The sequence below is a fragment of the Vanessa tameamea genome, chromosome 12 (genome assembly GCF_037043105.1).
Source record: "Vanessa tameamea isolate UH-Manoa-2023 chromosome 12, ilVanTame1 primary haplotype, whole genome shotgun sequence".
Classification (NCBI taxonomy): Eukaryota; Metazoa; Arthropoda; class Insecta; order Lepidoptera; family Nymphalidae; genus Vanessa; species Vanessa tameamea.
The window spans coordinates 10,071,936-10,091,125 of NC_087320.1; the positions used below are offsets into that span (position 1 = coordinate 10,071,936).

Sequence of the window (19,190 nt, forward strand, 5' to 3'; positions counted from 1 at the left end):
TGGGCTGTTTAGTATATTCTACGTTTTTATTTTTGTGTTGTGTTAGCTTATATTGCTCGGCGCATGCGTGGGACGACATGATAAATCGGTTCTTGCTTTATTTTTCTCTAAGATAGGCTCGACGTAGACGAGGAGTTATTACAGTATCTTATCAACAGAAAAATTCTGATTTAAAGCGCATTAGCGGGACTGTTGATTGCGTTATATATAAAGTTATTATCGCTATTCAAATGACGAACCGGTCGTGATTATAGTACGCGAGACTCATTGCTGCTAGCCAAAAGTAAAAGGGCGAAGGGTTATTCATTATATTGATAAGAAAAGAAAAAAAAACCTTAGATATGAATCGATTGCATTGTTTGACTGTAAATATTCATCGTCAACGTCGGGTAGCTACTTGTGTCGGGATCAATATACGATGTGACAGCTGTAAAACTCAACGATACACTTAATATTAATGTAAACAAATATAGGCTATGTCTAACTTACTGAGTGAATGCATTTTATACATAAAATTATATAGGTTTATTATTTGTTTGTGTACGTCGTGAGGCACGAGTTACACGCTTGCACACTATTTTTGTACAATAAAAAACCATCATGCCCTGATAATTTTTGTTGTTTTATTTTGTGCTCGGTTAATTGAGCACACTATGTGAGAACTTTTTAAAATATTACCCATTATATTTATGTATATATATTTAAAAAAAATCGTTCTGTATTTGAAGTATTTTTCTTCGAATATGTTACGTTAGTCGATTCCAATTCACCAGGTGGACTCGATAAATATAATAAGGTACTGATATTCGGTAACAAAATGTTTTTTTCATTCAGAAACCCGTATTGTTAATAGCGTAGCCGTTTACGTAATTCTTAACTCGACTTTCTATTGTAGTGAAACAGCTTATGGTTACGCGTTTGCTATTGTATTGTTTGTTTACAAAAGAAATATTCGAGTGTATATCACAGACGGTGGGCGAATATTTCGAAAATAATACCATTCAATTCAGGATTACGAAATATGTATTACAAGGGTCTATTTTTTTACTATTTTTTTATTAAATTGAAAACCATATTATGTCATTTGTCAAATCGCCATAAGCTTAACTTTTGTAATAACAAACATTCAGGCGAAAATTCATATGTTGTATAAAACCACAAACATTGGTTCATGGTTTCTGTACTGATTACCAAATATTCTTGTTTTGTTATTGATATTGACTCTTATAGCGCCAGTCCACAAAATATGTATAACAGTACTACACGCTATTTATAATTACTTAAGGAAAATGCAGTCATTATTGAAACATGTTTTTTTTTAATATTAAATATCAAAAATATATAAAATTATGACTTATTTGGTATAAATCGAGAGGTTGATCATTGCACATGCGAAATGAATTTATTTATAACTTTTTACTTTCAATATTAATTAACAGATAATATTTTTATCGCTTAATTATTTCCTTTTTATATGACTGACATGTATGTATATATTGATTTATCAAAAAATCAACAACCCGGTGATTCAGACGTCATAAGTAATACTGTCAAACTAATAATTTAAAGTTTATCTGTGTGACTTCCGTCGATGGATGACTAACGATACTTATTTTAATTAAAAAAGTTTCACTTTGAAATAATGTTTTTAGAACATATTCTAATCCTCTCACTAAGTTTATCTATTCTTGTTATGTAAGACCGCCCTGGATTTCTTTTTAGCTAACAAAAAATATAAGATAGATAACAACCGAAATGTATACACATTGGAGTTGTATGTAATTATGTACAAGCTTTATCGACAAATAACCTAATAACGACCTCGGTCCACAAAGAGGAGACAACTTAATAGGCTTTACGGCCGTGTACCACTTTTTGGACTAGCTGGAGCTTATGACCATGAACGAGACAAATTAATAAAAATCAAGGATTACTGGATTGTTTTCTCATAATTTTAATGTTTTAAACATATTAGCTTCGGGTTCTTTTACTAAGAAATATCATATATCTATGCGTCGAGAAAATTTGATACGTGAAATTCTATTATTTGGAGATAAATACATTACTACGCTTTTACTCATAAACTGTACCAAATACTAAAACGAAAGTGTTTGCGGACGGTTTATATAGTCACCCGGCTACAAGGACAACGTAAAATGCCAGAACAAATGTTGATTTTCTAAATTTGTACTGTAACATCCGTGAGAGACTTAATTAAAAATACCTTCAAAAAGAAGGAACTCATTTATCAAGATTAAATAAAATGATAGTGTGAATTATAAGATACATCACTATCGAGTGCATCCTTCGTTATACTAAAAGTGCTTAGATTATGCGCCAAAGGGAAAATAACGCAATAAAACTATTACTCAAGTACTTAAGAGCCACTTGGTTCTCTACAATTAAAACAATTACTTATCTCATACTTATAAACTACGTTATAGGAAATGTAATTAATTCTATGAACATTCAAATCGTGGCCGTTTTAACCAATAACAGCACTAATAGGCAATGTAAAAATTAACGAATCGACTAATTAATCATTGATTAGATCGTGTAAAACAGTTTCTGGGAGCCAATCAAAATTAAATGCTAAATAACATTGACGGCGGTGTAAGGAGATCGGCTACTTGATTAGCCTTTGAGAAACCGGTGGTAAATCTTCTCAAATGAAGACTAATTTCCTTGAATTCGAAGTAGACATTTTTTTAAGTATACTCAAATTAATAGTTTTTTTTTGCTTCCCGCTCTTGTTAATTCGTATCTCGTTATCTAATAATATGACAAAGTGATTTCGAACATTGCAGACGTTCTCTAGGACAGCTAGTGGCCAACTTCCTTTTTTTGATATACCAATCTCAGCAACGTGAGCCGAAACCGTATAATGTATTCGCAAATTACACGTGTTATCTGTTCTAGACTATCTCTCAATTTTGATCGACTATAAGAAATAGTCTACAAGATTCAACCTACAATTTAAAAGTTGTCGATATTAATACACCAAGAAAAGTATTTATTAAATACAGTTTGAACCGTGTCTTCGATATAATTATATATTTTGGACGGGACATGCAGAGAACCGGATTTGTAATGAAATATATTTATTTACTAGCTGTGTTCGCGACTTCGTGCGCGTTTGAATTTAACAAAAAAGTTATTGTTGTAGCCTACGTTACTCCTTATTACACCAGCTATCTGCCAGTGAAAGTTCCGTCAATATCGGTCCAGCCGTTCCAGAGATTAGCCGGAACAAACAGACAGACAGACAAAAATTGAAGAAAAAAAATAAAGTTTATACGGTATATGTACCGTGTATACATACAAATGCATTTAGTAAAAAGCGGTTATTTTAATATTATAAAAAGATACTCCAATTTTATTATATGTATATAGATAAATAAGCAAAAACAAAACAGTTCGGTATCTTTTTTCGCCCGTTCGTCAAGCGATTTTTTTTTTGTTGGTAATTATTGAAGGATTTTAGTTGTATCAATAAAAAAAAAACAATGGGAAAAAAATGTTCTAACAAGCTAGTTCATATATATTCAATAATTATTATTTAACGAGTCGAATTTCGACCACTGATAATCCAATAGTTATACGTCATTGTATTTACAGTAGTTATCAGTTGATATAGGTTCGATACAGATCGAACATAACTCGGTAAAATAAATAAATTGTCTTCTCTCTTTTATTTAGTTGTTTGCCGCTCAGATTCAGTAGAACTAACAAGAATAGATTTTCCCACTAGTAATATAATGCGACAGTCTATCAGATAGCCGTCTTTATTATGTACAACAAATACCAGTACAGTAAAACTGAAATAATTCATCGTGAACAAGTATCCGCTGATATAAAATTTTAATTTATTTAAGGATTCCCTTAGAAGCTATTCTAACGGTATTCTAATATGATAATTACGACGAGTGTACACATTTGTCGAATTAAATTAACAATCTTATCATCGACGTCATTATTTAGAAAAAAAATTCAATATTCATGAGAACGATATAGGGTTTTTATTAATAATAAGTCTACTAGTTATGGAAATTAGGCGATAGACCGTGAAAAACACCAAGGTGATGTATAAACAGCAACACATTTACAAATATTTGTACTTCTTTGACGTCACATAATGTTTAATATTTATGGACTTCAAATATTAACGTATAAAACCATGGAGCTGTAACAAAGCAGTGCACATAACGCCATAAAACGCGCACGTGGCGTTTGACCTTGGGAACGACCGGGCATTGAAGACGTTTCAAAGTAAACACGCCTACAGTACAATAGCAAAGTCGCAAATTATAACAGCGTCGTAATAAAATAAAGAACTTCAAACTATTCGAGTATTTCCTGTACTTTGATGAAGATTTTCTAGTGGACGTTGTCTCGATTAGATTCCACGGAGACATTATTTCTAGCTGTAATTTAGCTGTTTCCATAAATTCTGATCTTAACTATTGAACTGAACGCTGATCTGTTTTTATTACTTCATGTTTATTTATATCAACATTTTTTGTCATTTAGATAAAGCCCAAAATTTTATATTTTAAATCATAAAAAAGGCATAAAATGTTAGTATGTAATTAAATTAATCTAGTCTTATTTTTAATTTTAGAATACTCTTTAAGCTATAAAATTTACCGTTGTAGTAACTAAACTGGTTTATGCGTCTGACTTGTATGACATATTTAATTATTTTTTTAACATAAACTCTAATTATTTCAAGTAAGGTGAAATAGTCATCGGCGTATTGGTTTTCTTGTACACGTCGAGTTTTCTTCTGGACGACAGGAGGCGGGGTAGAAAGCAGTCTCGTATCCGATAGAGGTTTCACGAAAGATTTCACTCGCGAAAGCACTCGTCATCTGAGATCTACCTATCGCATTATTATGATATGATTCGCTGTGGATTAGTTTTGTACGGTACTTTGAAATGTCTCACTTGGAACGCTAGAAATATTCACATTATGATAATAGTAATATAGATGCTCAAGGCGTGGGAATTTTAAATCGAATCTCTGAAGGTGATTCTAAAATTTATTATAAAATGTCGTAGAAAATTATAATTAATTCAATGTCCCAAATTAGCAAACGTTCCGTCCAGTGCTCTTGGCCTTCTATTTTATCACAACAATATGTGATCTTCATATTTTGTACTGTAAGGTATATTTTTGTCGTGAGGACAAATGACGGTCATTACGATATTCTCATTTGAAATGCCTTATCATCTAAATGCAGCGGTTGGGTCAACGCTCGGATGGTGATTTTGCAGATTATACTTATCCTTATAATTTTAATACAAAGTCCTAAAGTTATTCTTATTATTTAGATATTTTTTGTAAATTATTATCGTACTGCACGGTATGGTTTAACTTTATATCGCATTTAGTGCTTATAGAAAATGTTTAAGTGCATTTAAAAAAACGACAACATAACTTAACGATCCTTTTGATAAACTGCCTGCTAAATGACTGACTCCTTCGAAAAGAGATAAGTATTTATTTTAAGCGTATAAAGTGAGAGCAAAAATATATTGAATGAGAATGCAGTTGCCTTAAGCGCAGTTTTTGCCACATTTACTCCTTTATTAAGAGTTCTGTTTAGTCATCTAATGAAGTATTCAGGATTGAAAGCGATAAGGACTGGTTCAGTCCGATCGGGTCTGCTTTTATAATTCACTTGCCGTAATTGTGCTTCCTATTATAATTTATTACTGGCCACTTTGTTACAAATGCTCCACTGTCAATAGACTTAGGATGTTTCATGAATGATTACATTTTCAATTGTTAAATCATCCGTGAATTGATCGACTTTTTGTATGACATCACTAAGTATTCCATTTCCGAATACGTGTTTACGTTTAAAGAAACATCTTAATTTATAAAAATAGATGATCGAATCTTAATCATCCCACGTGAATGTACCTTATTTATCTGAAAACATTTCATTAAGCGGTCGATGACTTTCTTTTATAGACACTTACGTACTAGATGCTTGAACTAGTTCGAAATGCAATTTTAAGCTTGTTAATTTGATTAAGAATCGTTTTTGTTAAGAGTCTTTAAATATATATGAAATTGTATTTTTTTTTTCGATTACATCTCTAATTTTATATTGAATAAAATGTATGTATTCATAAAGGTACAATCTTTTCCATATCATTATGACGGATGGATTAGTGCCGCGGGTTTTGTGATTTCATAATTTTCACCGGGCGGTTTCTATGGGCGCGGACCGATAAAGCTGTTGCGCTTGCGACTGGAGAGAAAGCAGATAGTGTTGCGTTTCGCGATGTTCTTGCATCCAACAAGGTTTGGACTAAGTTAAAGTATCGAGCGGTAAGTTGAATATTTTGCTCTCTTAATCCGTTATCGTATTGAAATATCGATATTATTAATGTTTTCTTAAAGATATCTCTGTTTATTTTTTACTTTATCGAAAACGTAATACCATAAATCATTAGCATTATTTTTTAAAACAGTTTCGATCATAAATGTCTTCGATCGTAAACGGTGTCAATGTCCATATTATAAATTCAGTTTTGTGAATTTATATCTGTGAACTATAATATAATTATATTAAATTGATGATCGTAATATATAAAATTTGGCGTGATCGCTCGTCGTTTTAACGCTATATCGTAAAACTCGTACGCAACACCGGTTGTACATGCCGATACGAGAGCGCTGAGAAAGTTGCCCCGCTACTCTCTCGACGCGATTGATTCCCGCTCGATGTTTCGCTCCTGAGTGCTGTAATGATATTATCACTAAACGAAAGTGTTATTGTCCTGCTACTAGACTCTAGAACGTTCGATTTGTATCAAATAAATATTCGATTTCATAAAATCTGTTAAATCTAGCAGGCAGGGTTAATTTTTTAGTCAAAAAACGTGATTAATTATTAATTTCGTACAAGTTACTATATTAATTATTAATATTTATATACAATTTAAAGTAAAGTAAGCCCGTAAACGTACCACTGCTGGGCTAAAGCCTACTTTAAGGAAAAGGTTTGAAGCTAATTCCATCACGCTGCTAAAATGAGGGTTGTTTGATACACATGTGACAGAGTTTCATTGAAATAAGACACATGCAGGATTCCCCATGATGTTTATTTCACAGCTGAGCACGAAATTAATTATATACACAAATTAAGTACATCAAAATTCAGTGATGCTTGCCTGGGTTTGAACCCGCAATTATTGGTTAAGATGCACGCGTTCCGACCGCTGCGCTGAGCTGTCTCGGCTCTATGTATTTACATAATTAGTGCCAATTCACTTTTGATAGTATAACTGGTACCACTAATGAGCGGTGTGTCCTAAATATTTATTGTCCTTAATAATATTCAATCTGATCAATAAACTGACCTTGTATTTTTTTTTCTAAGAGATGTCATGGTCAACAGTCTACATACCAGACTAACAGTCTTTTTTTATACAAAGAAATACGTTAAAAAATTATTGTCGCCATTTATCAATATAGTTAGTATATAAAATATCTGTATATTTTTTTGTTAAATTTGAAACGATTTTAAATGTCAGATTAAATTAATACATATTTATGCATAAGTCTCTTTTCATATCGCGGTAGTGCTAATTAATATTGATATTTTTCTTTAAAAATGTGGTCATTTTATAAACTTGGTTACTATGATCGATTGTTATTCTATAAGTATTGTTTTATTTATTTTTTTAATTATTATGTCAATTTTCTTTGCAGTTACAATGCAACATCATTGTTTTCAGACCTATTTAAGGAAACTAAATTTATGATTAAACTTAAACATCGTCTACAGTGACTCGACATCGAATTTATTCTGCGCTAAGCTAATATTAAATTACAATCAGAAGATACAGAACACAAGTCTAGTTAGAAAAAAAAACACGCATGCAAATCGAAATGAAATAAATTTATAAATAAGATATAACAACGCCACAGACAGCACGTCTGTGGAGATACAATAATGACAATAAATTAAAAAGAATTAATTAATGATTCTAGTCGATTGCGGTGGCGAAGGCAGTTGCACTTGCAGCCAACTAGATTTTTTTTTTTATGTTATAGACGGTGGTGTGTGTCATTCAAGCTTCGGCTACTTATTTTTATAGTGTTTGCAATTTACTAGCGTTCTATTGATATATTGTCATACATTGATTTGTTCCAATTAATAATTATTAAATCTTGTTTTTTTTATCTATTTTCATTTTCATTATTTTGTTAATGTATGCTTTCTGATTCGCGCGGGTTTGTTTTGATTCTAATCAAATTTAACTTTATTTAAACATATCTAGCGTCTATATTCGTGTATCGTGATTAGTGTCCGTAAGTCGCTTTCGATGGTGCAATTAGCACCGCATCGTTAGATTCAAATCTGTTAAACACTAGGTCACGAAGGGTCGCACCTCTTGCTTTCGCTTCTAACGAATATGAGTGTCAAATCATCATACGTAATATCGACTTTTTTTTATTTATATCGTGATGTGTGCACTGCTAATGGTATTGACGCTTGTCAAAATAAACTGTTTTCGTTATTTTTAACGTCAACATCGTTACGATGAAAGAGGTTATTAATAAAGACAACTTCATATACAAATAAATATTAATGATTTAAATAACTTAGTCTTCGTTATTTAATGCGAATAACCGATCCTAATTTGTTGCTAAATGAATGCGATTTATAGTGTTCACTGAATATATATCAAAATAAGTTATCGGTCGATGTTTAGATATTGATAGTAGATTAAAGCTCACCGTCCGTATATCGATTGTGAGGTCGTGTTGCGGGAAAGTCCAGTGAAGCGTGCGAAGGTCGGATCATTTACCCTGTAATGTGATATCGAATGCGTTGCGTAACTGAGATAACAGTTACGTAACGGAGATTTGGACTCTAAAGTGTAGGACGTGTGATCTATATTCGGTCGAAGTTTCGGATACCTGGTCGGACACCGATTTCATCTATAGATAAAGTTTGAAGGCGTATCGTTAAAATAAGCGGGCGTTAATATTAAATATACTATTACGATCTTGTAATATTAATTCTTACAATACGTTTCATGATTATAACACATGTGTGGTTTCTTATTCACGCTCAGATGGTACCGTAGATAGAATATACGAGAATCTACAGTAATAAAGCCGGACCAGATAGTCGGCACGTGCGTGTGTTCAATTTACAAGAATTATCTAATGGCATTAATTAAAATAGCACGTTCTATTTGATTAATTATACGCTACATCACGTCCTGTGAGTGTATGAAATGGCGGTGCGTATAATCTTGCTCATCTTACTTGCGCATAGTACAAAAAAAAAAGTTATATCTATAATTAACACTCCTTTCCTGGACATGTTTATAATAAATGTTGTCTATTCATATTAGTCATGCCATCTCTCTAATTTCAAATACGTTTGGATTTCTCCTCCTCCTCAGATATTTTATTTTGGCTGTATATCTTATATAATGATTCTAACTTTTTATATTATTTCGATATTATTGAATATGGCCCAGTGGTTAGAATGCGTGCATCTTAACCGATGAATTCGGGTTCAAACCCAGGCAAGCACCACTGAATTTTCATGTGTTCATTCAAATTTGTGTTTATAATTCATCTCGTTCTCGGCGGTGAAGGAAAACATCGTGAGGTAACCTGCATGTGTCTAATTTCAACGAAATTATGCCACATGTGTATTCCACCAACCCGCATTGGAGCAGCGTGGTGGAATATGCTCCATACCTTATCCTCAAAGTGAGAGGAGGCCTTAACCCAGCAGTGGAAAATTTACAGGCTGTTAATGTAATGTAATTATTAAATATGACTGAATGTGAATGTTATATAGTCTTTTTTTAGATGATTTAAAGTATTTGTTTTCGGTACATTAATTTTTAACGTTTCAATTCTAGAAAGGCAATACAAAAAGTATTTTTTGGTTTAATTTTCATTTTTAAGTATAGCTTTCGTGGTTGGTAATAGTGGACGTTCACGATTTCCCCGGAGTGCTGCCGGGTCGCGAGCAGTGACGTCGAGTGGCCTTCTGGTGCGCTTTGATTTACTGCTATTGTTTTTGTTCGTATTTTTATTATTACCACCGCTATAGGATTGTGTATATTTTCCTTCCAACTTTTTTTTAAAACATTTTCAACGATTTATTTTATAAATGTAGACGTCGACTAAATCCGTAATACTTTTTTTTTAAATCGTCTTTGCTCCGGTTTTTTGTAGAACAATGTGTGGTCATTTGGATTACAGCAAATATATTTCTTCTATTAATCAATTTGGAATGTATTAAAACGTGTGGGTTTTAAATAATTTTAAATTTACGTACATTCAAAAAGAGGTTTTAGCAAGTTTCAAATAAAACAAGACCTCGCCCGCCTATCCTCGTGCCAAAATCTGGGTGGGACTTAGTAGAGATATCCGGACGCTAGACCACTACCGGGGACCGGGGTCACGGCCGGGCTACACATTAAACTTTACCTTGATCTGGATATTTTATGTTCGAAGGTCAGACCCGACTGAAATATTATCATAAAATTAAAATACGCTTACGACCTATAAAAGCGTAATACATTTGCGTTCTAACGTTCACTCTGAAATAAAAGGCCGGCATAATTAATTATATGATTTTTTTATTCATAACACTATCAAGGCGATGGTAACGCATAAACATTTTAAAGTAATATAAGAATGAGATATGATCCGAAACAGCAAAGACGTAAGACAAGTAAAGGATATTACCGTAAAGTATTAGTAACAGACGGAGGCATTACAGTTTTTATGTTCCTGTAAAGCTACTATTTCCAGCCACATAGTTTGTATACACGATCCTAATAACAGTTTACTATCCACGTATTAAGTGACGTAACGGTACCCCCGATATAGAATGATACTAAGACGTCGAACAATATAGTCTTTTTGTGTAACGGACATAGCTGAATCGTAAATGTCATCGGTGCTGGATAGCGATGTGAAATACGTAGGAGATTCTCTTTATCTAGGACGATTGTCTACGGTCTCGTAAGCGTTAGTGGGTAGCTTTATGTATGACGGGTTCTGCGGGACGACTTTGTTTTTCGCCTTGCATTTTATTTTATTTAAATAAAAACATCATTTATACTTATGTTATAAATGCAAAAAGTAACTCTGTCTGTCTATCGTGACCGATCTATTGTGACCGAAGCCGCGGGCGACAATTAGTATTATATATTTCTACGTATATATTTATATAATAAATTTAGCCGTCTGATTTGTTTTGTTTACTTGGTGAGAACCGGCTAAGTGGGTAACCTCTCATTCATTAGTTTACTCTACAGTTAGACAACAATACTTTGTCTCGCTGTTTAGGGTTTAGTTTTAGGTTGACAGCTAAATTAATGGCGTTAAGAAAGCTTTAAATTAGTAAGGTACGTACGTCTATGGTTCTTTTTACTAACTTATTAATTAATGTTGATGTTTTGGTACAAATGAAAAAAATTGAGGTTACGGTTTATAAAAATTATAAAGGATCGATTTCAAGCGAAATGGAGAAGACAAAATATATCGTGAAAATATGAAAGTATCCCAAAATAACTCATAATTATAAGAATACTTACTTCGTTAATAAGCAACTAGACTACTCAGTGTTACTAGATATTAACGAACTTACTAATAAATATAACATTTTCTCTTTGTAATCAGTAAGCTAACATCCGAATGAAAAATCGAGTAACCAAACGTTCGCTTCACAGCGTTCATTGGGACGTATATTGTAGTGTAACTACTCGATATGACCGCATGCCGCACACGACGACCGTAATGCTTATGCTATGTAATGTCGTTATGCTATGTAATTTAATATTGTAATATAATAATTTATTACAATGTTGATACAAAAAAATCGCCTCTTTTGACCGAGCGTGGTTTTTTTTATCGATTTCTGAATTATACTTAATAAAAGGAAAGTTATATTTTTATTTGGATACTAGCGACCTTCCCCGGCGACGACTCCCCAGCAGTCTTTTAATTAAGAAAATCATATTATATAATTATAATTTGTGTCCTATAACACTCAGGACTACCTAATGTAATTTTGATAATGACAAAGTTTTTAGAATCGTTCCGGCGATTACTCTCTTTATAATATAAGTAAAGGTAAATAGAAAAAAAAAAAAACAAACGAAGACAACACAAAGCATAACTTTTGATGACATTATATATTTATTCCCAAGAATAAGTAGCTGGGACTAAATTCGTAAAACGTGTACGTGATTTTTCGTAGTCTGTTGCGTCAATATAAATAGCCACATACATAACGCTATAATTGTTCTCAAAATTACGTCCACGTTTTCAATACTTGTAATTTACGACAACGGCAACGTAAATGGCTATTTCTGTATTTTTGCCACTAGAGTTATCCACGTACTAACTGTTCCTTGGAATTGCTCAAGACTATTTCGTATTTGTAATTTATTATAAACAAGTTGAACCAAACATGCGTTTTAATTTTAGCCTCGGTATATTGGCTAGTTTATAGGCCGGAAATCTTTAAGACGCGGACTCGATTCCGAGGTCGGCTCTGGGAATTGGATCAGGTCCCATCAGATTGTGAGATGCCATTCTCCGTGGCTCATCACACACATCACATCACATCATAATCTATATTTAAAGTAAATATTTAATCTATTAATTACAATATTATCATCATCCTCCTCATCCTCCTGCCCTTATCCCAATTTTATTTGAGGTCGGCGCAGCATGTCTTCTTCCATACTTCTCCGTCTGACGTCATCTCACAAGTAACATTCTTTGCAGCCATATCGTCTTTCAGACAATCTTGGTTTCTTTGGTCGTAGCCTCTATATCCATTTATTATTGATTATTTAGAATAATAAACATGTTATAAAATTTATCTGGCTGCGTGATCCGTTGCCGTTTCGCGAGTATTGGGGGAGTTTTGGTGATGTCTCCACTTGGATACACACGATCCAGGCGTGTCATGCAGGCTATACGTACTCTACGTTACAATCGTTTTGTTCGAGTTTTATTACCCTTAGCTGGAAACTTCCGAGTGGGGTCGTGGCGAAAGCAAATGTTATTATATTTTCTTGTCTGAAACTTTATTATTTGAGTTCGTGAACTTCTCCGTTAGAGTTACGTGCATTGTCAACGATATAAATGTAATATAAAATCATAGATAGATATACTTGTGGATTTGAAATTTATAAGATAAAAGCATACATTTACGGTGTAACATACATATTCATATTATGTTATGGTAAAAAAATAGTGAATAACCCAAATGTCGAATATGAGAATCCGCAGCAGGAAAGTTTCGGATTGTATTTTGAGGGATATGATATCTTGATCCCACCGTTGAGAGCGCATTGGCTGTATGTGTTTCAATCTTTGCAGTAACAGCGTCTGAAGGATGTGGCCACGCACTGATACCGTTGTATGTTGGACCATTAACAAGCACTTGGTTATAGTGCTTTGTGCAAGCCCGTCTGGATAGGTAACACCTACTCATCAGATATTCTCATGCCAAACATCAATACTTTGTATCGTTGTGTTCCGGTTTAAAGGATGAGTGAGCCAGTGTAACTGCAGGCACAGTGGACAAAACATCTTAGTTCCCGACGTTGGTAGGGCATTGCCAATGTAAGGAATGGTATTATGAATATTTCTTAAAGCGCCAATGTTTATATAGCGGTCGTCCGACTACACATATTTAAAAAACATATTCAAAAATTTAAAAGCTACAATTATTAAATATATATTTATACGATTGAGATATTTGTAAACAACGTTAGTCTTGTTTGTTTACGAATACGTGACTCGCCGTAAGCGTTCTTGTACTGTACTTGCTTAAATCATGTGTGATCGGATGAAAGTACGTTCTTATCTCGATCTTCCCACGAGTGACGGATTGCGTATCCGATTAATGTATCAGCCATTGTTACAATAGTTCTTCACGGAAAAAAAAATAAAAAATAATGAAATGTATCTTTGATCTAAATGCATCAAACGTGTTCCACTTAGTATGAGTAATGTATACAATATTAATACCTTGTAGGTAATCGATCATATTATCGTTCGTTTGAAGCTTGTCAATTCAAGGTATTCAGAGTTCAGCAATGACTTCCCATTTCAAAATCTCAAAGAATAATTTTACAATTTAAAAACAAATAACTGCTGTAATTAATATTTTATCATATCTCCATTTGATGATTGATTGATTAAATCTTAATAATTTAATAAATGTACATATCACACAAGACAAAAAACTAACACATTAAATAAAATCAGGTCCAACACAATACAATTTGCAAAATATTAAGCTAAAATGACGTATGCAGTTTCCTCGAAGGTTTTTTAATCGTACCTAATTTGTAAATGTCATACAAACTGATGAGCACCGAAAATTTAACTTCAACGTTTATGTAACATGAAACGGGCTAAGAATGTATTGATGAAAATAAATCGAAAACGATTAATCAGTGCACACGAGTTCGAAACATAAAAAAGGTAATACAATACCCGCTTCATTGAATTAATCAGACATATCGTAATTCGGCTATCAAAATTCGACAGGTAATCCTTCGGATTCGGCGACGCGTGACGTCTACAGTCAAGGAGCTTATTCTTTGTTCTCTTTTTTGTTCCGTTTCGGCGTCATCTGAACTCCTTCGATTAACATTCTGTGTCACAATCGCCCGGTGGCGGATCCAATATATTAATCCTCTTGCTTAACGCCTTGTCCGTGCACGTGCCTTGAATTACGTGGATTCAATATAAACCAAAAAAACAGGGATTATAACTTAGAAAAACTCACATTATTATACATGATACATAGAATATTAAAACGTTCAATGTTCAACGAATCTGTATGAAACTATGTATTTGTTTGTTGTGCAATAATACTACATATGGTATAGTTTATCGGATTGGTAATGATTGCATTTTATTATATGATATTCACAACAACGGTACTAGATTCCGTGTCGCAACATCCCATACACCTCAATACGCAACGCGTGTCCAACGGAAGCCACTAATGAACGGTAAGGGTTAATAACCGACAGGACATGAGGTCCGGAAGATTCATAACATAATGACACAGCTGACGAGCTGCACCGAATGCGCTTAATTGACCCTTGCCGTCGAAGTTTATCAATGTCCGAGCACCGTCTCTCGAAATTATATTGTAATTGATTGCTTTGTATCTCTTAATATGATATATTTAGTAGATTAAGCATGGCTCTCTAGACATTCATTAATGTTTTTATTCAAAATCATAGTATATATGCATCTGAAATTTTAGAAGTTAAGCTTGTACCGACCAACGTAAAGCGTACAGTTCTCAATTTTAATTTCTCTGTATAATGTTAGTACAACAATGTGGAAGCCACAAATGACATCCACAACAAACTCCACACAATGTGCGGCGTGCCCGGCAGGAGCAATTGTGGTTCGATTCCCTCGCATTTCCCGCAATAACTCGACTCTTTTCAATTGCCCCAGCGTCTTCCTAGCGCGTGCCGCCAACCACAGCCATCAACGTATCGCTTGCAATTTCGATAAAACCCTATGTTCAAGTTCATCTCGCGGTCTCTTCTAACGTGGCTGCGGCTTCGTTCGGACGTATATTGCCATCGCTAAAAATCAAACTTAAATCGATCACGATCGACTCTTTAATCGTATACACGTTTACATTAGATTCCACAATTTGACCGCAAGGGTCGATTTACCAATTTTCGCAGACAAGGCGTCTGTTGTCCACTGGATCTCGCTTGATTGATTGCTAATGACTATTGTTAAAGTCTTACGTAATCCCCGAGGCAGTCGTCAGATCGGGCGCTTAACATGACTGCCAGGATTACCCTTATATTTCTGTTTCGCGAGAACATAACAATTTATCTGCAGACAACAATATATGGATGGGCTGAGCCGCAGGGTACCAAACAATGTATCATTGATACCGCTCGCAAACGACTGCTTGGGTGGAAAAGTGGAGAGCTTATAATGTTTGATGATTTGATACGGCCCTCGAAGACAGCATCTATTAAAGCAATTGTACAATTGTACATCGGTAGCAACAATGTATCTATAATCATACAGGTGCCGCAAACTTATGAAAATATTCACATTTTACAAATACGTTCTTATAAGTGCTATTGAATATACTACATAAAAAAATCGACTTGTAAAGACTTCGAAACAATTAAACAAAGTTGTCCTGTCATCATTCTTGCTTCTGTTTACTTTAAGATAGTGAAAGGTTAAACTGTAGTTCCATGGTCACGAAATAACAATGTAAGCTTCAATTCGCTAAGTTATTGCAAATGGAATTTCATAAATATGTACTTATAGTAATTTTGTTGCCCACAGCACTCGATTCCGATTCAACTTGTTGATTTACGCTGCAGTTGTCACTGTTTCTTAATGTATTGGTCCTGCTTTCTGCGAAATGTCATTAGTTTAAGAGATATCGTGTAAAGTCATAGCGTGATTTATCATCTATTTTATTATTATTATTATTAACCTCAATCTACGAACTCACCGTGGTGGAATAAGCTCCAGACCTTCTCCTTAGAGGAGATCTTTGCCCAGTAACGTCATTCACAAAAATAAATATATTGAATGATTGCAAGCAACTTTTATATCTTGTACTCGTATGATTTAGTATAATAATAATAAATCGTAGTCACTCGAAAGAACATGACTACTGCACTATGTATTATAATAAGATGTACATTCTGTTTCTCGTGAAGCAATTATCGATTCGCGAGCATCTCGTTTAACTCGATCCAGTAGACCTCGATCTGATTCAGCACGCGGTCGATTCTCAGAAAGCAACAATCTGACCAGCTTCAGAAACCGTAGGACTGCAAATGGCGCTAGCGTTGACCTTGTAAGAAACAACTTCACTGATCTAATTGTTCATGAATTTAAACATGGCTCGAGATAAATTATGACGGTAAAAACGAGATTTACGTTTACTTTTGTTTAATAATAATAATTATTAGAATAAACGAATTTATCGAATAAAATTGGTAATAAATCAAAATAGAAAGTTTAGTAAAATATTATCTTTTAAATTCGGCTGATTCGAACTTGACAATTCGAACAATTGCTGATTTTGAGAGAAAATGTCTTTTTCCTAGAAAGTAAGTAAGAAATATAAATAAAACTACTGGATGTGTTCTTGATAATCGGAAGGTGATAATGTAAAATGGTCAGTAAACAAAAGCAATGTCGGGACAGATAGCTGGGGGAGTGGTCTTGTTTGATTTATGAGGACTGGATACCCGAGCTCTTCCGCGGTGTCCGGTGACGGTAACCGCACGGAACTCAAAGCTACGGCCCCTTTGTAACCACCGAGTTCGTTACACTTCCAAGGAAAATGTAACTTTAGTTTATAGCCTGTGGAAACTAGAGCTCCGACTGCACTCAAAGGTTTCGTTAGTACTCAAGCGACTCTAAAAAGCCTCATCTATTCATTCCATTCGACACAGTTTGTCGATTCTAATTGCTAATAAATAACTTGCAAAACTAATCAATGTAGAGATAAATCTCAAGGCTGTATATTCGCTTTAAAATTAAATACGAAACGTCGATCGACAGTGAGAGATGTGCTGTCATCGCAGATTATAATAAATTATAATATAATTAAAAAAAGAAAGTGACACTCTTACACAGTTGTATAGAAACTCATATTACAATAAGTATTTTGTCCTATAAATCTATTGACTCACTTTATACTAAAGACATTTCAAAGAGAAGTGAAATCAGAAGAAAATTAAACGCTCGACGCTAGTTAAAGATGTTCATCGTCCATTATAGGGTGCGGTTTCTTTGCGACTGGTAACATAAGTAGCTCAGGACGGAATTAATTATCTGCAAGCTCGAGTGGAAGTCGCCAACGGTTTCTCGTGTAAAACAAGACGAGACGCGCTATGGGAAAAAGGTTAACTGCACTTCGAAGACGACATAGTGAAACTTCACGTTGACAGACTGTGCTGTGGAGCTCTTTAATATTGGTGTTGGCGTTTAATTTATCACTTCTCGTTTAAGTACAATATGTACCCGTGACCTTGTTCTTACACTTTGAATTTGGAGTTACAGGTTTTCTCTTAGTGTATACGGTCTTCATACAATTTCTACTGATGACTACGAATCGTTTGTAGACTTAAAACACGCGATTAATTTAACTAATTTATTTGACTGATCATATTAATTCTGATTTTGGGATCTGTATTGATTACAGCGTATAATCGAAATTATAAAATATTTTTCATCAATATGTAATATGTATACCTATAAAATATAACGCACCCTTATAAATACCTAGAAATAAACGCGTAAATCAAACTACACGACCCGGGGTGAATATTATGCAGTAGTCACTGTATTTGGTTTTTATTTATTACAAAGTCTAGAGACATGAGTAACGGCTTCGATTCTCATCAGAAAAAATAATATTATCAATGAATAAGTGAGTTGGTGTTTTGTTATTTATTGGTTTTTAACGTAGAATATTCGATTCCCGGTCCAATTTTATTGAAGGAAGTACAATAAAGTGGGTAAAGAAAACAAAGTCGTTCGATTGTCTAGTAAGGTACAAATCAATACAAAGTAGGAGTTCGTTAAACTTATTATTCAAAGTACTTTTTTGCCATAGTATTTCATGGTGTGGTCCGGTGTAGGGTATCGTAGTAATTGGATACACTTATCGTGGCGGCCGCGGGCGGGTCTGTCCCCGTCTGCCGGTTGGATTTATCGTGGTCGCAAATCATTGCGCTCATCTCGGCGGCCCGCCACGCTTCCCCAGCGAATAGATCTTTCATACACGCTATTTCCCTTTAAACATAATGTAATATGTATGAAATGAATTGATTCTAGCCATTAGATAATCAGTATCCATTTTCCTTATTAGATATTAAAATGTTTTTTTTTTTTTAAGTCTAATACTCTTACACAGGCACAAGGGACATCGTAGTTACCATGGTTAGTAATGCATTGGCCATGTTAGGAATGATTTTTTTTTTACGTAGTCAATGTATGTCTATGGGCAGCGGCTACCATCAGGTGATCCATTTATTTATCCGCCTAACATTGATTTAGTTATTTAAAAAAAACTTACTAATTGTTATTTTCGCATTAAAAATAATAAAAAATATTATTTACGATCTAAAAGTAAAAAGAT

At 33.9% G+C, this 19,190-nt stretch overlaps 1 protein-coding gene across 3 annotated transcripts in view; it reads left to right on the top strand.

The window, feature by feature from the left end:
• The window catches only part of Twin (twin), a 191,432-nt gene that overhangs the window by 44,947 nt on the left and 127,295 nt on the right, over positions 1 to 19,190 (top strand). The gene's annotated exons all lie outside the window — the stretch shown is intronic.